A 27,067-nucleotide genomic window follows, 5' to 3' on the forward strand; every position below is an offset into this window, starting at 1 on the left:
AGTATTAAAATTACATAATTTGCGTAATATCTGACCTTCAATTCTGTCAAAAAAATTCCAATCTTTGATGGGGATGGATTCAATGGCATAAAACAGCGTTGATGGAATTTTTACTCTAAAAACCATTAATACATGTAAGAAATGCCTTCTACCCATAGCATTATAAAAAATACGCAAACCATTGGCGTGTGATACTGCTTTAGCTGCGCTGTGTTCAATATGGAGTTTGTTCTTTGTGCTACCTGCTATTAATTTCCCTAAATAAGGATAGGAATCTATAACCTATAAATTTTTCATAACCTATATGCCAATTGAAATTACATAATTTTCTATTTTTCTTACTTTTCATTATTAAAATTTTACTTTTTGAAACACTTATTTTCAAAAAGTGATCGACTGTATAGTTCTGTAAGGAAATCAACTTTCTGTTCATCCCAATAGTGGTTAGGTCCATTAATACAATATCACCTGCATAAAGAAGGCATACAATTGACCGGTTACATATCTTTGGGGCGTCTCCCTCGGCACAATTAAAACAATCAGGTAGATCAGGGCTCTAATTTTAATTGATGTGTGGGGGCCACACAGACCTCCCTGCAACCCTAGGGACTGACACCTCTTTTTTGTGAAATGTATTGCGGGGGTCACATAGCCCCTCCGCAGCCCTGGGGAAAATATGAAGAACCTGCAGCCAATAATGGCCCAGGGCACCCCCAGGCCAGACTCCTGCTATTTCCCGGGGTGGCCACCCCTGGGACATAGCTGTTTGTTGTGGCTTGGCGGGAGCTATACCGCTCCGGCCAAGCCACAGCAAACTGTGTTCCACTTCTAGCAAGCTAGAACAGATAAAAATGCTCTTGCTTGCTGAAAGCGGGGTATTATGGGGCAAGATTCTAGAGTTTAGTGAATATTATTGCATTAGCTCTCAGCTGAGCCGGAGAGCCTACCCCTGAGGTGGGTTTTGCTATTGGATACTATAATATTCACTGCACTCTAGAATTTCGTCCCATAATGCTTTGCAGGGCCTTTGGTTGGGATTGTATTTTTGCCCATACCTGTGCTTGGGGTGGTCCTAGGAGGATGGGACCACCACCAAATCATGTCAGCATCGTGTGCTGTTTGTGTTAAAGGATTCTTCTGGGTCCTCTCCCTAGATTAGGAAGGACCCCAAAATCATCACGTCTCTCACTGCTTGCTGTATTTTTATTTTCACTTTTGTTAGATGATTATATTCATTTTAGCATGTGATAATGTTACTTGTCGTTTTTCCAAGGGTATGTGAGGATTCTGTTTTCTTAATGTGACCTCCTTAACTCCGTGCGAAGAGGTCGCTCCCCCACGCTCTCTGCCTGATCCTCGCAGCGCTTGGGTGTTACTGCTTGCCTGTCCACATTTAACTGCTTGGGTATCGTTACTCCGACTGTCTAGATACTTAATTATTTATAGCGCTTGTAAGCATTACACACTAACTTGACTGTGCTCGCATATAATTTCAGGCGCTAGCACTGGTAGAGTTTAAAACTATTATTACTGTCTGATTGTGCTGGTACCTCCGCCCATAGCGCCAATCCATCTGTGTGCCCCAATCTCGTCCTGCTGCAGGTCTGCTTGTTTTCGCAGCCATTTTGTTTGTTGTGCCTCGTGGACAGCCTCCCCGCCCCGCTAACGCCTCCCAGCTGCTCCTCCCTCGCCCCCGCCCCCTCCACCTTCCGTATATGACAGATGCCCTCCCGCGCAGCGTTCACGCGCAGCGGTCGCGCCCCATGCGCGCCGAAGGTGCGCCAAAGGTAAGCCCGTCTACGCCCGTCCGCGCCTGGACCGCGCCCAACGCCAGACCCCCTGCCCCCCGCAAAGCGCACTCCTCCAGCATAGCATATGACGCCGCCACCCTCCTAGCCCTTAACCCCGGACGAACACCTCTGTGTTGCGTAACTGCCCCAGGACTCACCCATGGACCCTTCGCCTGCCACTACTGCAAATTTACCACCATCAAGACCCACACCACACCCACTAACCACAAACACAGCTCCGACTCTAACCACCTGAAGTGCATCCTGCTGAACACCCGCTCGGTCCACAGGCACGCCACCGAACTCTGGGATCTACTCGACACTACATCACCGGACGTCGCCTTCCTTACTGAAACATGGATGAACGCATCATCAACACCCGACATCGCCATAGCCATCCCGGACAAATACAAGATCATCCGAAAAGACCGCACCGTCCAAACAGGAGGAGGCATCGCCATCGTCCATAAAAACACCATTAAAATCACGACCAGCTCCGACGACATCCTCACAACCGCCGAACATCTTCATTTCCAGATCCACACCGACCCTAGGACCACACTCAGAGGCACCCTCATCTACAGACCTCCAGGAACCCGTAAACACTTCAGCGAATCCATCACCGACTTCATCACTCCACATGCCCTCGCCTCCGAGAACTACATTCTATTGGGAGACCTCAACTTCCACCTGGAAAAGAAAAACGACAGCAACACCCCCACCCTTCTTGACAACCTGACCAATCTCGGCCTCAAACAACTTGTTGACACCCCCACCCATATAGCCGGACACACGCTCGACCCAAACTTCACCTCCAGCAAATACATCTCCTTTGATCACACCACAGCTCTCCATTGGACGGACCACAGCTGTGTTCACTTCAGCTACAAAACCACCTCGACCCACAACACCCCACATCCTATTCCCCGAAGAAAATGGAACAAAGTCACCACCGACCAACTCCTCACATCGCTCAACCTAAACCCACCCCCCCTCTCTTCGGACCCAAACCAAGCGACCTTCAAACTCAAACAATGGATCACCCACAGCGCTGATGAATTAGCACCCCTGAAAAACCATCACACCAAACAAGACAGCAAAAAGGCCCCCTGGTTCAACGATGAACTTAAGAAATCCAAGAAACTATGCCGTTCTCTCGAGAAAACTTGGAGAAAAAACCCAACCACCGACAACATGACCACCCTCAAGGCAACCAACCGCAAACACCACCAGCTGATTCGATCCACTAAGAAATCAGCATTCAAGAACCGACTCGACAACAACGCCCATAACAGCAAGGAACTATTCAACATCGTCAAAGAATTCACCAACCCGACCGCAGCCTCAAACGACATCACTCCCTCCCAAGACCTCTGCGATTCGCTATCCTCCTTCTTCTACAACAAAATTGCAGACATACATAACAGTTTCGAAAACAACTCCAACGAACAATCCTCTCCACCCCCCTCAGAACACAAACCACCCTCGAACAACCTCAACGCCTGGAACCCAATCACCACCGAAGACACCATCCGCCTAATGAACTCCATCCATTCTGGCTCGCCAACAGACCCATGTCCCCACCACATCTTCAACAAAGCTGACTCCATCATCGCACCCCACCTCCGTGATGTCATCAACTGCTCCCTCAACTCTGCTACCTTCCCAGAAAGCTGGAAACATGCCGAAGTCAGTGCCCTCCTGAAGAAACCCACTGCGGACCCCTCTGAACTTAAAAACTACCGCCCCATATCCCTCCTCCCATTCCCGGCCAAAGTCATTGAAAAAGCCGTCAATAGCCAGCTCGCCGCCTTCCTTGAATCCAACAACTCCCTCGATCCCTCACAATCAGGCTTTCGAGCCAAACACAGCACCGAAACAGCCCTCATCGCAGCAACAGACGACATCCGAACACTACTAGACAATGGAGAAACAGTGGCCCTCATCCTACTCGACCTCTCCGCCGCCTTCGACACTGTCTGTCATAGCACCCTCATTCAACGCCTTAGCAACATCGGCATAAAAGAAAAAGCCTTGGACTGGATCATCTCGTTCCTAGCTGGAAGAACTCAGAGAGTCCGACTTCCCCCGTTCAAATCAGAAGCCACCAAAGTCATCTGCAGTGTACCACAAGGATCATCACTCAGCCCCACCCTCTTCAACGTTTACATGAGCCCACTCGCTTCCATCGCACGTCAACACAACCTTAACATCATCTCCTATGCTGACGACACCCAGCTGATCCTTTCCCTCACCAAAGACCCCAACACCGCCAAAAGGAACCTTCACGAAGGCATGAAAGAAGTAGCCGTATGGATGAAAAACAGCTGCCTAAAACTTAACTCAGACAAAACAGAAGTGCTCATCCTAGGTTCATCCCCCTCTGCCTGGGACGACTCATGGTGGCCTGCGGACCTGGGCTCAGCACCCATTCCAACAGACCATGCACGTAACCTTGGCTTCATCCTAGACTCCTCACTCTCGATGACCAGACAAGTCAACGCCGTCTCATCCTCCTGCTTCAACGTACTTCGTATGCTCAAAAAAATCTTCCATTGGATCCCCACCGAAACAAGAAAGACGGTCACCCACGCACTGGTCACCAGCCGACTGGACTATGGAAACACCCTCTATGCCGGAATCACAGCCAAATTACAGAAAAAACTCCAACGCATCCAAAACGCATCAGCAAGACTCATTTTGGACATCCCTCGCCAAGATCACATTACCGGCCACCTGAAAGACCTCCACTGGCTTCCCGTCAACAAGAGAATAACATTCCGTCTCCTCACCCACGCACACAAGGCCCTCTACAAATCAGGACCCGAATGCCTCAACACTCGACTGTCCTTCTACACACCCACCCGCCAACTTAGATCCTCCAATCAAGGCCTCGCCGCAGTTCCGCGTATCCAAAGATCCACGATGGGAGGTAGATCCTTCTCCTACTTGGCGGCCAAGACCTGGAACTCACTCCCCACTCAACTCCGCCTTACACAGAACCACATCTCCTTCAGGAAAGAACTTAAAACCTGGCTATTCGATAAATAATTATTCCCCCCCCCTCCCCCACCCCCAGCGCCTTGAGACCCTCTGGGTGAGTAGCGCGCTATATAAATTCCTGAACTTGAACTTGAACTTAATTGTGGTGAGACAGAATGGCGTTGCGGAGCAGAATTCACAGAGTTTTTCACCAATTCCACAGAATTCGGTATAGTGGTACTTATCTTTGTGTTCATATTTTGTGCGTGTGTTTGTGGACCTGTGCAGACCTTTGTATGTGTATTTCTTTGTAGGTACACCCTTTTCTGCCGTAGAAGATAGAAAGCCTCTTTTAATTAGGTATTCCCCAAGCCTGCCTTACAATTTAAAAAAACATATTAAATGACATTAGCACACCCGCAATTTTCTATGTAATCACATTTATCCCAAACACGGATTGTTTTTCCTCCATTCCTATTTTCAACCTAGAGGCGTAGCTTCCATTTGCGCAGCAGGTGCAGTGGCACCAGGGCCCACTGAACTCCTAATTATTGCTGTATTTCACAGTTTAACATGGGTCAAAGAGGGAATTTATTTCTTGGACTAGAGCCCCTGACACACTGGCTACTGCTGTAACCTAGCCTTGCTGGAGAACAAATGTTATTTGCGAGAGGGATGCTGTATGAAAGAGTGAAGACTCGTTGGATATTGTTCTATTCGTGAAATACATCTGCTTTAGAGTTGGGAATGATTATCAGCTCGTCAGTGGCGGGAAGTTCCATCGGGGAGCATAGCAGTGCCTAACAGGACTGAATGTGAACACAGCTAAGTACGGGAAGCTGCCCAGCGCATTACCTTTGCTTGTGTTCTAGGCCTTGTCATAAAGTTTGGCCAACTTAATTAGATATGGTGATCTCCTGTATGTGCTGCAAGCAAGTACACCATCCCACCGAGATATTAAGGTGTTAAGAGCCCTGTTCGTTGGGGAACGTTACTTGCGAACCACAGAGAATTGAAGGTGGAGCAGCCATAAAGACAAGCCCCAGGACAGTCTGGAGGTCAGCCAGCGTGTAAGCCTCATTACGTATAACCTCTTTAGTTCAAATGGGGCTGGTAAAAGCAGATATCTGCCCCACCATAAATATGAAATCTGGAAATATAGAGAATCTTTTTACTTTAACACTGAAAACTGCCAACATTTCTGTGTGACAATGTGGGCGAAATGAGGAATTAGAAGGGGAATTGGAGCAGTATATCACTAAACGTGTAATAGGTGATTAGGTGGAGACCGTAAATGTGTAGTGTTCATGTGGTGTTTGTTTTAATAACACTGTGGTTGTGGTACACTGGGTTGCTCGGTTGAAGGCGTGAGCCGAAACGCGTAGGCATCATGTGTTGGGTTTTGCTGCATTATAGAATGAATAAAACAGTAGTGAGCACTTGGACAATGATTTGTCGTCTTCGTGGCACACGGAGTGAGAGTACGGCTGATCGTCCTTTGGATAAAGTCATTTTGAGGTGATTTATGGCAGGGCCATTGTTGTAAATCATTATGCGTGGTCAAGGCATATGCATGGTAAAGACTTGCGTGGTAAAGGTGTTACGTGGTAAAGGCATACGTGGTAAAGGCATTTGTTGGAATGTATGACATTATAATTAGTCTAATCCTGCACTATCTCTTGACTTGAAACTAGACCCTGAGCCTTGATAAACTGGACACAGACAGCCCAAAAAAAGTGTAAAAGCACGTGTAGTGGGAAGGTCATGCCACATTGTCATCACATGCCATTTTCCCAGTGCCTTGTACCATTTCCCCAGTTTTTCTCGCATAAATGGTGCAATGTACCGTATAGCACTACTCGCCACCACTTTTAGAGGGTGATCCATTTCTCTTCCTACCCTGGATGGAGAGTTACTGCAGCATTTTGTTGAAGTGAAACTCTAAGTGTCAGAAAGAGTCAGATTGGCGTCTGTGAATTTTCACTTACTCACAAGTTAGGGTTCATTCACAAACTGACGAGGTGAAGCATGCGTGCGCTGCATTTACTAGTGTGTGATTCTACACATGCAAAACATGTACACCTTGTGGCGATCATCTGACTAGTTTTGTTTTCAAACATTGTTGAAAGAGCTGCTTAGTCCTAAAAGCTCCAACTCTTTGAGCATAAATAAGATAAGCTGCAAAACAACTCATCTGGGGACACAGACAAGCCCACTGACACCAAGATAGAGACAGTAAAGATGGTTATTCACAGGCCCTGGAAAACCCCCTAGTCCTGCTCATCATACAGACCCATCTCCCTCCTAAACGCTCATGCTTAACTATTCACAGGCATTCTGGCACACATCTTAGTCCCTTCATAATGGCCTTATGACTGCGAGTCACAGCAGTGGTGAGATAATACTGTGCCGTTGATGCAATGGATTCTTTCCAACACTGAGAAGACACTGGACACAATGTCCGCCAAGGGCCCGATTTATATTCAGGTGGATGGTTTATTCTGTCATAAATGAGGCAGGTGTCCTGTCTACCCTATTAAAAATGCATTATATTCTGTGGCAATTGTAATAAAGCGATCATGATCTGTCATGTTTGAAGCAATAACCTGTCTGATAAACTCTAAATCAGGCCCCTTGTCTGCAGCAAGTGTTGTAAAAGGAGCAGGAGCCAGCGTTATAGGAAGAGGGTCTAGAAGCAGATATAGTCCCAGAGTCACTGAAGCATCTACCTGTTCACTTCCTCTGTTTATACCTCATTAGCACCTACCTGTGCACCTGCTCTGTTTGTACCTCATAGGTACCTATATGTGCACCTCATCTGTTTATACCTCATAAGCACCTATATGTGTACCTCATCTGTTTATACCTCACTAGCAGCACCCACCTGTGCACTCTCTCTGTTTATAGCTAATAGGCCCCTTCCTGTGCACCTCCTCAGTTAGTACCTCCCAGGTGAGCTTCTTAAATGAAGCTTGTGATCAGTGTACTGACAACCACGGCCTCTTCACTATCAGGCCATTATCTCCATCTGCTGTGTGCATGCTTCAAGCGTGCCCCCCTGCCACAGCTAACAATGAACCCTGAAGAGTGAGTACACAGACCGAGGGGAGTAGGGGAGCTGAAGGACATGGAATGAGGTAAACCTGGAAAAAAGAAAGATGGGAATGGAGGAATGTGACTTCACCTGTGAACAATCGACATCCCCTTTCGCTCTACCAAAGCCCTGTTGAGTTTCAAAGTAGCATCCTGGCCTTCAGACAGACCACAATAAGTCAAATATCATTGAAAACAGGAACATGGAAAGCAATTATTAATATGCACACATCTGTTGGATGCTTGATATTTCAGATAAATTATTGGTTGTGATGGATTCTATATAAGGATTAAATGACTGATATTGTTGAATAATAAATCTCATGAATTAATGTTTGTTTGCCATATCTGTGTGCGCAATATAAAGACGGGCCATTAGAATTAACCCATCATTCTGTTTCACAGAAAACCCTGGAAGGAGCTGCTGATTGAAATACAACAGGATCTTAACTTTACCTACTTTAGGAAGAACTAAAGACTCACTTTTTAAGTTGTCTTTCAGGGCAGAATCAGTCAATAGTTCAAGGGAGATGGATATATATTACGCTGATAGAAAATCCACCTCAACTCAGGATAATGCTCCAGTCTTCCAGGTTAGAAGGATCCAGAAATGCTTGAGCCAGGGGGTCTGTAAAATGTGTTGAAGGTGACTTAGGGGCTTATTACGAGTGTGGCGGTCTTCCAATGAGACTACCACAGCGGAGGTACCAAGCAGACTGCCAAGCCCATTGAGAGCCCGCCGCCGGATTATGACCTAAATCCAGGGGGGGAAATCCAATGCAGCAGTGGTCTTGTGGCGGCTGTATTAGGCTTATTAGAGAGCCTAAACAGCATACCACCACCTTAAGAGTGCCTGCAGCACGTTCCTGCACCATGTCATGCATGCAACACTGTGCAGGAACAAGAGTGCAATTCCATTGGGTGGCACAACATGTGTCCCCCACATGCAACCCCAGGAGCAGAATCGTCCGGGGCCCTGTGAGGGCCCCCTTACCTGCATGTCCTTTATCCTTTTCATGGTGGGGTCCCGCCAGGAAAAGGGCAGCGGATATGCAGACCGTAATATGCTCAGCGATGTCGGCATTGGCATTGCCAACATATTCAGGGTGTTTGCAGACTGCCTCCACAGCGGGATCCTTGATCCTGGCGGGGGGGGGCCGTCCCACCATCATAATTATAATACGCCAATCAGTCTGCCAGGATGGTGGCATTTGGACCACAACCCTGAGTACGGCGATCATGAGGGCCGTCGCACTCATAGAAAGACTCTTAATGGAAGAGGTGTGGCGCCGCGGCCAGGGTGACTGACGCTGGAATCTGGGGATCACGGTTCGATCCCCGGGGCCGGCGGCAGATTAGCCCAGCACCATGTGACTCTGGGCAATAGCCTGCTTAATCTTCCCGACGGCCCCCAGCGCCTAGAGACCCTTACGGGTGAGTGTGCGCTTTACAAATGTGGATTATTATATTATTATTATTAAATGTGGATTATTAATGAGCTGCAAGGTAAAGGCAGGAGTTGGCATTTGAGCTAATCCAGTGTGAACAGGAAAGCATTGTGGAAAAAGGTGTCTGGAGTTACCTCTGTCATATATACTTCCTAAAGAGTTACCTTTGTTATACACTTTCTGAAGAGCTACCTTTGGTATACACTTCCTGAAGAGCTACCTTTGGTAGATACTTCCTGAAACTGAATTAACGGCAGCGCTTCCTGATTCCTCTCTTTTTCCACAATCTGTTCTGGTTAATTGAAATCTTGTCCATGTGTATCTACCTAAAACTGTACCTGTAGCACATGAGTGCTCTGTAGCTGCCCTTTTGTCAGTAATTTACTCTGAACATTGGTAAATCACTGCCTTTTCAGAAGTAAATAAGATGTGACATGTTCAACCGCAGCTTTAATGAAATATCCATGTATGGTAAAATGTTCCTTACTAAATTTCAAATATGGTAGAGAAGAGAAGTCTTCCACAGCTGGTTAAATATTGTGTATTCACATTCTATTACATTTGCATTTAGTAATATTGCATTTCTTTACATCCAACAGAGAATAAGCCTTAAATGCACGGATTGATTATAAATAATGAAGATAACACATCAAACCTGCAAAAATTATCAAAAATAAGGAGCTCCAAAAACATCAGTGCAATCAGAGGCAGAGGACAGATCCAGGAAAACGCAGTCAAAGGCAATTCAGTGAGTGTCCGAGTCTGAGATCTGCACCTCGACACCCCAAGACAAAGAAATTACCTCAACAAAATTAAGGCAACAAAACTGACAAACCACCTGCTGTATAAACAAGCGTCCAACACCAGCTTTGATCATGAGGCCGGTATGAGAGTTGGAGGAAGGACTCGTGTCTATTTGGGATCCATAGCTTGGAACAAACTCCCTCTTCCGTTTTGAGCTGTTAGCAACATGATAATGTTTAAAAAAGGTTGAAAACTTGGCTTTTTGTCCATGTTTGAAACAACCGGATTTACATTCTTTCTGACCTGTGCTTTGCCCCGGGACACTCTTTGGAGTAGCTGTACACATTACGAGTCGCTTCACCATCATGATATGGCTAGAGCAGTGCTTCGCTATCTAAACTGGCAACAGACCAGCATTCAGTGCTCTAGGTGTATTGTTAACTCTTTCTAGCCAAACCACAGGCACCAGGGAAAAGCACAATGAAGTGGAGCCTAACAACTAAGGCTAAAGGAAAGCAGAGTTCTGCTCTCTGAAGTACAGAGTATTGTCCCAATTTGCACCTACCGGAAGAAATATTAAGCTTTACCCTAAAGCATGCAAAGCCATTATCCAATCTAAAGATGCAATCACCCACAAGGAAGTCTTACTGATATTATGAATGTGGCAGGTATTTAGTGACTCTTGTATATTATTGTTAAATCGGAAATCAAGCGTCCAAAATAAATCAAGTGGTTTATTAACTATGCTGACCCTTCAGGAAACATGGTCAGGAGAAAAATCGTGCAATTGCACTGAATATGTCAAGAACTTTAGCCAATTAGAAACCATAAAAGAGCATCAGCGAATACAAACATGGGAAAACCATACCATTGCACTGAATGTGTGAAGAGCTTCAGTCAGTTAACAGACCTCCGAAGACATCAGCGAACACACACAGGGGAAAAACCATACCATTGCAATAAATGTGTAAAGAGCTTCAGTCAGTTAACAAACCACCGAAGACATCAGCGAACACACACAGGGGAAAAACCATACCATTGCAATAAATGTGTAAAGCGCTTCAGTCAGTTATCACATCTCCAAAGACATCAGCGAATACACACAGGGGAAAAACCATACCATTGCAATGAATGTGTGCAGAGCTTTAGTCAGATATCAAACCTCCACACACATCAGAGAATCCACACAGGGGAAAAATCCTACCATTGCAAGGAATGTGTGCAGAGCTTCAGTCAGTTATCACATCTCCAAAGACATCAGCGAATACACACAGGGGAAAAACCATACCATTGCAATGAATGTGTGCAGAGCTTTAGTCAGATATCAAACCTCCACACACATCAGCGAATACACACAGGGGAAAAACCATACCAATGCAGTGAATGTACGAAGAGCTTCAATCAGATTTCACAGCTACACACACATCAGAAAATACACACAGGGGAAAAACCATACCATTGCAGTGAATGTGTGAAGAGCTTCCGTCGGTTACAAGAACTCCAAACACATCAGAGAACACACACAGGGGAAAAACCATACCATTGCAGTGAATGTGTGAAGAGCTTCAGTCACATTACATATCTCCGCACACATCAGAAAATACACACAGGGGCAAAACCATACCAGTGCAGTGAATGTGTGAAGAGCTTCAGTCAAATGACACACCTCCACACACATCAGAGAATACACACAGGGGAAAAACCATACCAGTGCAGTGAATGTGTAAAGAGCTTCAGTCAGTTAACAAGCCTCCGGAGACATCAGCGAATACACACTGGGGAAAAACCTTACCATTGCAGTGAATGTGGAAGTAGTTTTACTTACTCTTCAACATTAAGAAATCATCAGCGAGCTCACAAAGGGGAAAAAATCTTTTAAATCCTAAGCAAGCATCAGCGAACACACGCAGAAGAAAAGCCATTCAAGCGCAGTGAATGTGTGAAGAAATGTAGTTAATTATCAAGCTTATGTAGACATCCGCTTACACACACGCTGTAAATACCATACAACTGTAGTGAGTGTAGAAGTACCTTTAGGAAATCTTTCGCATTAAGGATTCATCCGTTAATGCTCACAGAGAAAAATCCTTTCAGGTGCAGTGAATGTGTGAATATCTTCTGTCAGTTACTTAACCCACGAATACATCAACTAACATACACAGAGTAAAAAAGAGCATTGCAATGAATGTCAGAAGTGATTTTGTTAATTGCAAACACACCTGGGGTAAACCTTACAAGTGTATTAAAAGTGTGACAAGCGTTAATCAATTTCTAATCCTACATAGACTCAGCGAACACACACCTTCATTTAACTCACTTAGAAATAATCCTAGAGATGCAGTGAATTCAAAAAGAGCTTAAGAACATTAACAATAATATTGACTCATCTGAGGACATAGACAGGAGCAGAACAGTGCAGGTATTGTGAGATGAAGGAATTACAGGAACAAGTATATAATTATGTGGGTTATTCAAATACCAGATGAATGAAGACTCGACTAGAAGAAATGAAGAAAACCAAAGATTTGTAGAATATTAAAAGTGTCTGTTCCCAGTGATTGTTCACTTCGGTACACATAGAAAAAACAAAGTGATATAACAGGAATCCACTGGGAGACTAGCTCAATGTGGTATAAAAGAAAAGAAACACTGGTGGTTTTTATTTGGCGATGAAGAGTTACAAAGAAAAACATCCAAGAGTTCCTGTTCATGCTACCTGTAAAAGTGTAGTGAGGATACGGTTCTGCCTGCACACATTGCTATATTAGCATAAGTGAGTTAGCTTCTCAACAGCATTTTGCTGCTTTTGCACATGACACTACATGTCTCTGTTTTTATAAAGACAAACTGCTTGCTTTTCCTTCACATGAGAATGATCTGTTTTTCACATCTCTAGACTCACACTGCGACCTCAAGTCTGCACAAAGTGTTCAAGGTTAAAATAACAATGTATGCTGTTGATGCAGGTTGATCGGCCCACGCTCTAGACACAACACGAACACAGCTGCTCATTTCTGAAACTCGGGTGCTTTTAATATAGCATTGCATGCATGAGACTGGCACTTGGAAAAAAACTTTCAATCAACAAAGAACTGTGCTGAGCTGGGATGTGATTCACTTCACCTGACTTTGGAGGTATGCGGTCCCTGTTTTAACCTAGAGATCCTCTTTTATTATAATACCTAGCAAGGGGAGGGTAGTACACACGGCGCTATAGACCTGGTTCCACTATCATTATAATATGATTTCTCCCTTTGTATTTTATGGAATTGTAACAATGCTGATTGTATTGATTTTTTGCATATTTTTACTTGCGTTAGCAAATATACTGCATCTTAGAGCACGTAGTTGAAATAAACATTTTAAACTATACCTTGTCTCTGATTACTCACATTGTGGACATTTATGAGAATGAAAATGAAAGAGTGTTCTTGATTCCCACTATTCCTGAGAGGTCCCAAAGTCACTTGTTCTGGGTTGTCTAATCATTGGTAGCTTTGCTGCAGTACGGAGAACGAATGAGACACTGATGCTAGTTGGATAGGGGTTCTGAGCACTGAGGTTGGTTTTTGGGGTCTCGCCTCTGTCGGTCTCCTTGGACAGCTTATCTAGTCAGGCTCCCCCAGGAGGTCTCCCATGCGGTTCTCAGTCAGGAGCTCCGGTAGAACCTTCCAGTCGACCCCGGCCGACCTACTCGCCCCTCGGCTTGGGAGCTCCGGAAGAGTCCTCCAGTCGACCCCAGCTGTGTCGCTCTTCTCTTAGCCCGGGAGCTCCGGACGAATCTGCCAGTCGACCCCTGCCGAGTTGTCCCCCTCTCGGCGTGGGAGCTCCGGAAGAGTCTTCCAGTCGACCCCGGCAGAGTTGTTTGCCTCTCAGCTTGGGAGCTCCGGAGGAACCCTTTAGTTTGCCCCAGCTGAACTATTCTCTTCTCAGCTCGGCAGTCTCGGGAGTATTATCCAACTGTCTCCAGCTGAGCTGCCTTTCCTCTAGTCTGGAGGCTTTGGAGAAATCTCCCAGTCGTCCCCGGCAGAACTGCTCTCCCCTTAGTCTGGGAGCGTCGGGTGAACTCTCCAATCGACCTCAATAGAGCTGTTTCTCTTTTCCACCTTTTGAGGAGTTCTGTAAATTGGCACAGACTGTATCATCTGGCTCTCCACTGGATCCTCTTCCGCATAAATTCTGGAAACTATTCCAGCAAGAACTTTTCTACCCTGTGTACTCTATCTGCCACCAGTCGCTTGTTACTGCGACTGTTCCGGAGAGTTGGAAGCTGGCGGTAGTCTCCCCCCTCCTGAAAAAACCTACACTCGACCCCACCTGTCTGTCAAATTACAGGCCCATCTCCCTGCTCCCTTTTCCGGTTAAGATCTTGGAGAAGTTGGTTACCCGCTCTCTATCCAGTTTCCTAGAGGATAACACCAGGTTGGATGTGGCCCAGTTTGGGTTCCGGCCAGCGCATGGGACGGAATCTGCGTTGGTGGCCGTGTTGGACAATCTTCGTTCGCGGGTCGACACAGGTCGGGCAGCCTTTTTAGTGTTGCTCGACATGTCGGCCGCGTTCGACACGGTCAGCCACTCCACCCTCATTGAGAGATTGGAGGAGATCGGGGTTATGGGGCTGGCCAGGGACTGGCTAGTCTCATACCTTAACAACAGACAGCAGGTGGTGGCTTTGCCGCCTTTTAAGTCGGATGTGCGGAAAGTTGGGCAGGGGGTACCGCAGGCCTCGGCCATCAGCCCCATATTATTCAATCTGTACCTCCGCCCTCTGATCCTATTGATAAAATCTTTCGGCATCTCGGTGTTTAATTACGCCAACGATACCCAATTGGTCTTTTCTTTGAAGGGCAAAGACGCTGTCTCTTTAGAGACATTCCACCGATGTATGACTGCCACATCGAACTGGCTGCGCTCCAACTCCCTCCAGTTTAATGGATCTAAGACGGAGGTGCTGTACTGCTCCAATGACCGTGTCCCGCGTGCACTACCGGATGATTTCTGGCCCCCTTCCTTCTCGGGGGCGGTGACTGCAGCAGAGTCTGCTCGAAATCTGGGGGTCATGATTGGCCCCAACCTACAACTGGACCTCTTCGTCAACAAAACCGTAGCCACCTTCATGATGCTGCTTCGGATGTTGCAGAAAGTACTACCACTGCTCCCAGCGCAGGCTAGGCCAGAGGTAGTGCGGGGCCTGATCCTAAGCAGACTGGATTACTGCAACGCACTGCTCCTGGAGGCGCCTAGTACGCTGGTGGGCAAACTGCAGCGGGTCCAAGATATGGCAGCTAAGCTGGCACTTTCTCGACCGCGCGCTGCCTCTTCCACCACGGCACTTCAGGATTTACACTGGCTGCCTGTACATCAGCGTATCCTTTTTAAAGCATCCTGCCTGGTTTTTAGAGCTTTACATGGACAGGGCCCAGTTTTGCTGCAGAACTTATTCTCTTGGTATTCCACCTCTCGGAGCCTACGCTCCTCCTCTGCCTGTTTGGTGACGGTCCCCAGAGTTCAGAGGATAAGGATGGGTGGGCGGTCGTTTAGCTTTGCGGCCGCCAGACTTTGGAATTCTCTCCCGCTCTTGCTATGGAGTCTGGTTGAATTTCCAGCTTTTAAAAAAGGGCTCAAAACCCATCTGTTCCCAAGAGCAGTCTGAGCTCTGCATCGGTGGTTCGGCTTGTGTCAAAGCACCAGGATACCCTCCGGGTGACAGCATAGCGCTATATAAGTATGCAAATACATACATACATACATACATACAATACACTGAGGTCCTGGTTTCCTGCGCATAGTTCTGTGCATGAGCAAAATCCCCGCAACATGGCGCCCAACGTCTTGATTAGTGCTTGTATCTGTCCACAATACCCTCATCACTGTTTCCGGTTAACAGGCGTGACGGATTAACCTACCTATACGAATGGGTTATAGGTTAATTCAATCTTGAGATTTATAAAAAAGTTCACGTTTTGAATAACTACCCTTTTTGTGCTGCAATTTATATAAATAGTTTTTTTTCTCTATATCCTTATGTGTGATATTGATATATCTCAGCATAGTCAGGCAGCGCTCCGGCGTCATCTGACGCAGTTTGGAGTACCAGACGATGGTATGTCTGTTATCTTTGTGGTGAGTGCTGATTTGGCGTTCCCCTTTGAGCTTTTCTACTCTTAGGTCACGTTTCCTGCAATAAATGCGGATGAGGATATGTTCCAAACATACACTCACACTGCGATTCCTATGAACTATACTCCATATAGGACACAAGAGATTCCAATTTCGGCATGGCAGCATTGTGTTTGGTTTAATGGCACCCTCCCCCACTCCATAACTCCGGTTCGGTTAGGTCCCTTTTCAATTCCTGGGGCCACTTTGCCGGTCTTAGCCGGGTTCACACCATATCCACGTTATCTCAATGCCCCGATTGACGACTTGTGTCAACTTTATACCTCTTTTGTTGGGGTACATAGGGCTTTAGTTCATTATGTTTCTTGCAGCGCAACAAGTTGGACCGGCCGGGATGCCAATTAGTCCCGTCATGGTTAATTCGGTTAATTCGGTAATGGGCAAGCACCCCCAAACTAAGTACGAAATGCCTTATTGGCTTGCTGAGAAATTTGACCAACTGGAAGCAGTGTTTCCTAATACCACTCCTGTGGAAAAACACAGGATTCTCACAATTAGCTTGCAGAAAGACTTATTGCCAGAGGTAACAGATTGTGAGAATTGGGGTAAAGTATTTGCAGCAGTATATGCAAAGTGTTTCGGCATGCCGTCTATGACTGTCTTGCCCTCTGTGATCAAGCGTGTTCAGGATGAGCACAGTCCGGAGGCGGCTGTCAAGTTGAGAATGAGGCTCTTTGGATTGTTTGATGTAGTTGCTGATCTCATCTTTTGTAATGTAAAGGGAGATGCGGTTAACTTTCAGGTGTTGAATTGCTTTGCGCCTTGTCCCAGACGTCGTCAAACCCCGAGCGTTACCGAGAATTATTGCGGAGGCTTATAAGACCATTGGTCGCAATAGTTTGGGTGTTAAGCCTTTTGCTAAAACGGAAACTCAACCGCAGACTCAGATGGCAAAGTCTACTAAAGACGACCGTCCAAATTTTCCAAAACAGAATTGGAAGAATAAAAAACAGAGGAAGCAGCAATAGAAACTGGGGTCGCGTCCGGCGTCGCCGATACCAGTGTCTACTGAGCGCACTTATGATTTGTGCGACCACGCAAGAATTAGGTCTCCTGATAGATTTCAGGTACCTGAGCAACATTCTCGTCGTTCTTCAGAGGAAACATCGGGCACACAAGCCGGTGGCGGAGAACACGGCAGGGGTCGGGGTGCCCCAGAAGGACGTGAGCGGCCCCGCCCCTCTGATGGTAAAGGCAAGCAGGACGACTTGCCACGTTAACGCCTTCATTTTCAGAAAAAGAAAGTTGCTGCGTTAACCGTAAGGTATGCCACGGCTAGTGAGAACATAGCTTCGTAACCTGACATGGACATTAACGCTGCTCGACAGCGCAGCGGAGGTTACAATAGTGCAAGAAGTACTGCGGCCATATCTGAAGGCGACAGCAACTGATACTTTTATCAATCAATCAATCAGAGTACTTGTAAAGCGTGCTACTTACCCGTGAGGGTGTCATGGGTTCTTATGCCATTGCTAGTTAATCCCTTTAATTATGCATGTTCTCGTATTGTGTGACAAGTACTGTTTATTGTGTGGCAAGTACTGCTAGTGATTCATTTGTAGCTAACAATGTTTGTTGGTACATTTTCTTGCAGCTAGCAATGATTGTTACTGTTCAAGTTTTATGCACGTGTAGAACTGAATACAAGAGCCTTTTCACTCTCACGTTTTGAACGGTTTCCTGAATACACGTGAGCAGGTGAAGGAACGCCCAAGCAAAGACTATAAATACCCTGCCCTCGCTCACAGTGTTGCTTCGCTTCGTGCATCTGAGCACCGTCTGATTCAGTCCCTTTCTTTTGGTTCCGCTTCCCTCCCGTCTGGAATTCCTCCTGCTAGCTTCTGTTCCCGATTCCCTTAGAAAACCTCAGTTCCCGTTTTTCCTTTAAAAACTTACCTTCCCCTTTTGTGATTCCTTCGTCGTTCTCCGATCCCCGAAAGGCACCGGAGGCTTCAGTTCCCTCGATCTTCAGTTCCGGTTGAGCCTTCTCTCGTCGATCTGATTTCCTGTGTAAACAAGTAAGAGATCTGGTTACCAAGCAACTCAGGATCAAAAGACAAGCATTGGTAAAGACAAGCTTCTTATTTGTAAAAGACTCGAGAGCTGGAAAATCATTTTCTTGATTGTAAAACGGATTTTTGGAACTTGGCATATATTTAAAGCAAGTTTATTTTCAATTGTCATCTCTTATGAACATAGTTGATGGACAAATCAATATAGAAAATCGTTATTAACATTTCAGCTGAGACAATAACTGTTTTATAAAAAAAAAAACTAAACAGTGTTTTGAAGATTCTTTAAGTCATTTGTATTCAATGTATAATTTGACATAGGAGAATTCGTATGCAGGACAGAATTCGTATACAGGACAGAGGTTAAACTTCCTAAAAGGAGGATATTGTTGTTGTTTCTTTTTTTGTCTTTTATTCTCAGAATCCCTTTTAAGGAAAGCAGCACACACTTGTCAGGTAGGCCACGTTTGGGTGAAATTGAATACTAAATCAAACACGAACCATTAACCAATGATTGCTGATATCTTGGTGCATTGTTTTGATTATTCATTTTATTTGCGTATTGATCTTTAAGGCATTAACCCAGAAGTATTGAAACCTGACAATCATAGGAGTGTTAGAAAGGGCTTCACAGATATAGGTATGTAATAGTAATTTTAGCATTATTTCAAAAGAAAAGCAAAGTGTTATTTTGAGACTTGAATGATCGTTGTTATTTTGTGAAGGTACGAATGAACCTGAAGTCTTGAACACTTCAAAGAGAAACCGAGCTGCCATCTCAGGAAGAGATCCAGTGTTGTTTGTCTTGTTTCTCTATCCACTTCCCCTTTCCCTTGTGGATTACGCAGTTGTGCAAGTGCTTAACTCCTTGCTGACTGATTAGTTCATAGGGGGGTTGGGAGCGTGCATCTCCAAGAAGGAAACAACAGGAACCTTGTGTGTGAACGCTTGACAGAGGGTCTCAAGGCGCTATGGTGAGGGGGGTGCTGCTACTGCTCGAAGAGCCAGGTCTTGAGGAGTCTTCTGAAGGCGAGTAGGTCTTGGGTCTGCCCTATGTGGGTAGGGAGGGTGTTCCAGGTCTTGGCGGCGAGGTAGGAGATGGATCTGCTGCCGTAGGTCATACGTTGGATGCGGAGGACAGCGGCGAGAGCGAGGCTGGCGGAGCGGAGCTAGTGGGTGGGGGTGTGGAAGCTGAGTCTGCTGTTCAAGTAGGCTGGTCCGGCGTTGTGGAGTGCTTTGTGTGCGTGGGTGAGGAGCTTGAAGGTGATCCTCTTGTCGACGGGGAGCCAGTGTACGTCTCTCAGGTGGGGGGTGATGTGGCTGTGGCGGGGACATTGACGATCAGTCAGGCGGAGGCGTTTTGGATGCGTTGTAGTCGTCGTAGGTGTTTGGCTGGGATTCCTGCGCAGAGTGCGATGCCGTAGTCCAGTCTTGTGCTGATGAGGGTCTGTGTCACCGTTCTTCTTGTTTTGGTCGGGATCCACTTGTAGATCCTGCGGAGCATGCGGAGGGTGTTGTAGCAGGAGGAGGAGACAGCGTTGACCTGCTTTGACATGGAGAGGTTGGAGTCGAGGATGAATCCTAGGTTGCGTGCATGGTCAGTGGGTGTTGGTGCTGTTCCCAGTGTGGTCGACCACCAGGAGTCATCCCAGGCTAAGGGGGTGGGTCCGAGGATGAGAACCTCTATCTTGTCCGAGTTCAGCTTCAGACGGCTGCTCCTCATCCAGTCGGCGACGGCCGTCATTCCCTCGTGGAGGTTGGTTTTGGCGGTTTATGCGTCCTTGGTGAGAGAGAGGATGAGCTGGGTGTCGTTGTGGCGTAGGTGATGATGTTGAGGTTGTGATGGTGGGCCACTTGTGTGAGGGGGGCCATGTAGACATTGAACAGCATCGGGCTGAGAGATGAGCCCTGGGGGACGCTACAGATGATGTCGGTGGCTTCAGATTGGAAGGGTGGGACTGGGACGCTCTGGGTTCTGCCAGAGAGGAAGGACGTGGTCCAGTCAAGGGCCTTTTCTTGGATTCCGGCTTCTAGGAGGCGTGTCTTTAGAGTCCGATGGCAGACCGTGTCGAAGGCAGCTGACAGGTCCAGGAGGATGAGGGCTGATGTTTCGCCATTGTCTAGTTGGTGCCTGATGTCGTCTGTGGCGGCGATGAGGGCTGTCTCGTGCTGTGGTTTCGTCTGAATCCGGACTGGGACGGGTCCAAGATGTTGTTGTCTTCCAGGTGGCGGGTCAGTTGCATGTTGACGATGTTCTCGATGACCTATGCCAGGAACGGGAGCAGGGAGATGGACTGGAAGTTCTTGAGGTCCTTGGGGTCCGCCTTGGGCTTCTTGAGGAGGGCGTTGATTTCGGCGTGCTTCCAACTTTCTGGGAATGTCGCTGTTTCAAAGGAGATGTTGATGACCTTCAGTAGTTGGGGTGTGATGGCTGCGTCTGCTTTGTTGAATACGTGGGGTGGGCACGGGTCTGATGGCGATCCTGAGTGGATGGAGTTCATGGCCTTGCTTGTCTCGATGTCGTTGACGTTGGACCAGGAGGTCAGGCGGTTGGCACTAGTAGTGTTCACAGGGGAGGTGGAGTCTGGCGTAGTCGGGGTGGTTGTGGTGTTGAAGCTGTCGTGGATGTCAGCGATCTTGCGGTGGAAGAAGATGGCTAGTGAGTCGCACAGTTCTTGTGAGGGCGGGATGTCGTTGGCGCTGGGGTTGGAGAGTTCCTTTGCGATGCTGAAGAGCTCCTTGCTGTCGTGTGCATTGTTATCCAAGCGGTCTTTGAAGGAGGATCTCTTGGCTAATCTGATGAGGTGGTGATGTCTGCGGGTGGCGTCCTTGTGGCCTGCGTAGTTGTCCGTTGTGCGTTCATGGAGCCATAACTTCTCCAGTTTCCGGCATGTGCGTTTGGAGGTATGGAGCTTGTCGGTGAACCAGGTGGCTCTCTTGGTGGTGTGGCTGTTGGAGGGTTTCTTGAGCGGGGCGAGGGAGTTGGCGCAGTCGTCGATCCACTGTCAGAGGTTGCAGGCTTCGCTGTCTGGGTTGGTGGGGTCGGTGGGTGCGTTCTGGGCGAAGGTGGTGATCAGTTGGTCATAGGTGACTTTGCTCCAGCAGCGGCGAGGCAGCAGTTGGGTGCGGTGGTGCGTGATTGGTTTCTTGAAGGTGAAATGGATGCAGCGGTGGTCGGTCCAGTGGAGTTCGGTGGTGTGGTCGAAGTCGACGTGCCTGTGGAGAAGACAGGGTCCGGCGTGTGGCCGGCTGCGTGGGTGGGTGCGGTGACAAGTTGTCTGAGGCCAAGGTTGGCGAGGTTGTCGATCAGGGTTGCGGAGTTGGCGTCGTTGTCACAGTGGAAACTACTGACACTAGGTGGCTCCCTCTGACAGACTATATGATATAGTTCTTTTAATAGAAGGTGACACCCAACGTGTAATAAAAGGGATTTCTTTGGGAACATCTGACCTCTACATATAACATTCTATTAACTGAGGCAGACTGGCCCCTGCTTTTCGTTTTGGCCGCTCCAAGAGGGGATGAGATGACCCTCCCTAGTTTTCTGCACACTGTGCCCAAGGAGCAGTCCACAGAACTTTGCAGAAGAGTGGGCTCTGGTGCTTGCACCTGTGTTGTACCTTAGTCAAGTCGGGTGGGATAAACTTTCTCCCAGACACGAGATTCCATTGCGGTCTATGCCACAGCCACAACCCCAATATCCCATGCGGCGAGAGGCTAAAGCTCCCGTTGCGGAAATCCTTGAACAATTAGAATATGAAAGTTTGATTGAGACATGTGTGTCACCCATTAATAATCCGCGTTTCACTGGTACCAAACTTGATGGGTCGTACTGCCTGGTTTTGGATTATTGACATTTAAATTCACATTATCGTACATGTGCGGTACAGAGCACCCACAGTTCAGCTCTCGTTGACAGTCTGGTGCGAAAAAGATTTAAGACCAAACTAGACATATCGAATGGCTTTTTTAGTCATAACCTGTCCTCTGTTAGTAGTCAATGGACAGCTTCACTTGTGGCGGCAAACAAAAACAATTTAAAAGATTGGCTATGGGCTATACAAACAGCCCAGGCGTCTTTGCCGCAGGTGTCGTCTCTTTGTTAGATGGCATTGATCCTGATGCGTACTCGTACATTGATGATATTTATCTCATGGATGACAAATTATGGTGTGTGTTGCATTGACCGCATCATAGTTATGTTTGCGGACTTTGGTTATAAATGTAACTTTGCAAAGTCACACATTGCGGAGTACACAGTGTTGTTCCTGGGCTATGAGCTCAACAATGAAGGTAGAAGTCTGGCACCTCACTTCCTGGAGAAATGCGCATGTTTACGGTCTCCTGCAACTCTGAAAAAACTACAATCCTTGCTGGGATTTTTTAATTTTGGGTGTACTTATATTCTTGATTATGCCCAGCATATAAAACCTATATATGCTTTGATACAACTTACTTTTACCAAGTCGTGTTGGCTGCCTGAACATTCAGCTATTCTGCCATTTTTGCAATCTGATCTTCTTGAATCTAAGTACTTATTGACTCATGATAACCACACTAACCTACAAACCTGGTAATAAGAATTGTGCCTGGTGCCGTCGGTTTCACGTACTTGACGTTTAATGAAGGAGACACAGTGCCTATCGCTTACAAGTCACACTTGTACACTTCGCTGAAAAGCGATTTTCTTCTGTCGAGAAAGTTTTGACAGCTGTATAGATGGCGATTCTAAAAGAGAGAGCGCTGTCACAAGGAAAACGCATGTTGGTTGTTTCACCTTGTCCTGCATCTGAAACAGTGATGAAAGCCAGTGTACCAAATTCGAAAGTATCCTAATTGGATACAATGGGCAACTTCGTTGACATCTCCGGATGTCACATTTATCTTTGACCCCTCATTGCAAACTCAGGAGTTCTTACAGTATGAGTTTGTTCATCCTGCTCCTCTGTCCATGCGCACGCTTGAGGATTACCATTGTATCATTTAGTCTGACGGTTCAGCGCAACCGGCGATAGGATCTAAGTATTCTTATTCATTGGCCTGCGCAACCGTGGCTGGTACCATGGTGAATGTAGAATTCAAGTCTGATGTCGTGCACACGCAGACATTAGGTGACTGTACCGCCCAGTTGGCAGAACTACGTGCTCTAGTGCTTGGGTTAGTGAGCATGAGGGGTAAAAGGTCCCAATCCCTTACTGGCCGTTTATGAGCAATGGTCCCTCTTTTTTGTCAAGCTTGCCCTCGGGATGGGGCCTAACCCCCTATTATAGCAACATTTGAGAAAGGTGTGTCAGGGCAAGCTTTGTTTTTAATAGTCTATTATAGAAAAATTCCAATCGCACGAGACGACTCGTACCGGCATTACACCAAAATCAGGGAATCCCTATTCATCCACAGAAAAGTATGACCAGATATACTTCTTCAACCTGATTCGTAATGCCCTGAGGAAGCCCCAGGCCGGATGGCCATGTAAGGGGTGAAACAAGTGTTGGCTGTTCTCCCACGTACTATCACGACTATAGTAACACCTCTATTAAAACAAAGAAATGAACCATCGTGTGATTGGAATTTTTCCATAATAGACTATAAAAAACAAAGCTTGCCCTGACACACCTTTCTCAAACTGTGCTCTAGCGCTTGCATTGGAGTTTGCTGACCCTCGTGTGACTACTTTAATTGTGACTAACTCTTATTCCTGTGTTCAGTCCTTCAATAAAAATGTATTATTTTGGACTCAGAATGACTATCGTGATTCCAAAGGTGGCACAATTAAGCACAAGATGCTATTGGTTTGAGTCGCAGAAGTAAAGAACGTCTGCCTCTCGTAAATGTAATTCATACCCTTGGTCACCAGCATGTAGGAGTACACGCTGTTGGCAACAGTCTTGCTGATGAAGCAGCAAAGACCGCAGTAGCAACATATGTAGTAGCAGCAGTTACAAGGTCCAACAGTAAGATTGATGATGACATCTTGGCAGCTATAGTTGCTACAGAGATCGGTGATAATTACCCTAAGGGTTTCCCTTCTAAAAACTCATCATTTAAGTCCTGATAAAGTTCCCTATGTGAGAATTAACAACGTTGGTGACAGGCTTATTCCCGACGTGGACCGCAGGCTGCCCTTGATAACAGTCGCTCACGAAGGTATAGCCTCGGCTCCTGCCCGCATTTCAGCGTATGTCTCTATCTTACAGCAGCGTTACTGGTGGCGTGGGTTGTATAAATGAACTTGTGAATATGTCCTTTCTTGTTATGTATGTCAGCAGATTAAACCTTCAACTGCTGCTCGGCTGCCACAGACTCAGCTGTACATGTCTAATAGACCACTTGGTTGTTTTTATTTACATCACTGCTGACCTTTTTCTGCTGATACTGCATATAAGTATATCTTAGCTGCAGTGGATTCATGCACATGTTTTCTCTGGGTTTGGCCACAAAGGAGTGCTAATGCTTGAACTGTCATCAGAGATTTGCATGTGTTTGTGGGAATTTTTGCATGTGGGACCGTCCATTCTGAACAGGGTCCAGCGTTCACCTCTAAGGCATACAAGGAAGCCATGGGGTCTTTGGGGGGGAAGGTGAAATTGTTGTCTCCATACCGGCCTGAGGGCAATTCTGTTGTGCAGCGAATGAACCGTGACTTAAAGCAATCTTTGACTGCTAGGGTTTTAGGTACTACATGCACTAAATAATCTTCCTAGAAGATCTCTGGGTGGGCAGACCCCATACGAAATGCTGTTTGGCATAAAAATGTTTGTCCCAGACCTTGATGGTCTAGACATGGCGGCGACAGCCGTTCCCTTTGATGTAGATAATAATTCTCCTGTGTTACAGAACCTACAAGAGACTCGACATAGTCTTGCAAAGGAACACTTGCCCTCCACATATGGAGCTGAAGCTGCTCTACAGATTCCGATAGATTCAGGTAGTTAGCTGGCTACCCCGAGTCGGTGACATGGTCCGTGAGAAGGTGGATAACAAGAAGGAGTTAAGCCCCTCATATGATGCACCCGTTCCAGTGCTTGACATGCAGGGTACAAGAACAGTCATTTTACCACCACTTCCTGGTCGCAAGGGAAACAGGTACGACTCCATTGACAATGTCAAACTACAACGAGTGACCAATTCCTCTTAGTATGACTCCTGCTGTCTCTTGTACAGCACTGCTGAGAAATTCTGTTTTGGCCTCGGCTGACACCAACAGGCCTGACCTTGCTATCGAGATGTCCACAGTCACTAATCCAATATTAAATTCGCCAGCTGGCGATCCACATGAAGATACTGAGTATACATATAACACGGATTTGTCATTGCCTGGTGTGTAAACAAGTCTAGCTGACCAGTCACATTTTTCCTTTGACTCTGACTCTATAACATCGAGTGTACCATTGAGGTTTTATATTTTTGTTACATGGTTTCCATTTTTTGGTTCCACCTTGGAATTACATCTGGTTGGTTCTCATCTCAATTTTTTTGTACATGTCGATTGGATTTGTGATGATATTTTTCCAGACACTATATAACTGAACGATCAAAAATCTGATTAATTGATGGAACTTTGGCCCCACACTCCTCATCACACATCATGAAAAGAGACCAGACTTTAGTCAACATCACAGCCTAGCCCGTGCTAGATGTTATTGTATGAGATGCTGTAAAATTTTAAATTCATGGACCCACAGAGGTGGTTAATGTTCCTAATGTTCTTCGTTTTTTAATGGGGGATGTTGTGAAACAAAACATACGTTCTGATGATTGGGATGTCCAAGCCATTGAAGCTCTCTTTTCTGATTTGAAATATTATGCTGCCTTTGATGCTGAGGATTTATATTTGGACTCCACAAACTACGCCGACTTGTTCTGTTACCAACACTTTGGCCATCACTTTCTGCATAAGGCTAATACATTTAGAAATGTGGTTAATTACACCCAATGGGAACATTGTCCAACTCCCATAGAATGTTGTAGATGGGGTGGTCCATGACCAAATAGGAATTACTAGCAACAATTTAAATGAAAAAAAGACAATAAATGACAGAATTACTGTTTAGCAAGACAACTATTGTTTATTCACATAGTGTCTGGGAGTTTATCCTTGCATTCTTACTTGTTTATTTTTGCTAAACACATGAATTACATTTATAGTGCCCACAGTACAGAGGGGGGAAGAAAGGGGTGGGTTTGTGCAGTGTTCAGGGAATTGGTGCCAAAAGGGGGGGAAAAAGTGTCATTTATTGTCTTTTTTTCATTTAAATTGTTGCTAGTAATTCCTATTTGGTCAGGGACCACCCCATCTACAACATTCAATTACCCAGGTCCCTCAGACCCGCTGGGTTAACCCCTCTTTTTAAATTAAATTACAAATCTAATTCGAAAGTGAGACTTACTCACTCAAAATTGTTGTATTCCAAATCCTTTATGGATCAGTTAGCAGTGGATGGCTACAAGCTATGGAAAGATACCATAGATCTTAAATCTGTTTGAGGTTCTAGACCTTGGCAAGTGCAGGGCACTGAAGCTTTAAACCGAGCATGTCTTATTCTCGGCCACATGTTGTTTTTAAATAGTACGATCTCACAACAACTTGTCTTAGTTTCGCCACTTCAAAACACATGAATACCTCTAAAATTCCTAATCTGCATGCTTACCCTAATTGGAACAATCATACTGATAGGTCCCTTGATGAATTACAATCTTTCATTTAAAATTCCTCCTTTAACATTTCGTCCCTGGATCCTGAGGGTTGGCTGTTGTGGCCAACAAGTTCTGATCTTTGTCAACATGGCTTTCTGGATTTAGTCCCTGGCCTTACACAGGA

General features: G+C 46.2%; 1 pseudogene across 1 annotated transcript in view; it reads left to right on the forward strand.

Moving 5' to 3' along the window:
• The window catches only part of LOC144806069 (uncharacterized), a 59,616-nt pseudogene extending 47,421 nt beyond the window's left edge, over positions 1–12,195 (forward strand). The window contains exon 2 of the transcript XR_013605684.1: positions 9,913–12,195. The product of XR_013605684.1 is annotated as an uncharacterized LOC144806069 (transcript). The remainder of the gene's footprint in view (positions 1–9,912) is intronic.
• Positions 12,196–27,067: the final 14,872 nt, after the last annotated feature.

Source organism: Lissotriton helveticus (assembly GCF_964261635.1).
Source record: "Lissotriton helveticus chromosome 1_1 unlocalized genomic scaffold, aLisHel1.1 SUPER_1_unloc_43, whole genome shotgun sequence".
NCBI classification, from domain to species: domain Eukaryota; kingdom Metazoa; phylum Chordata; class Amphibia; order Caudata; family Salamandridae; genus Lissotriton; species Lissotriton helveticus.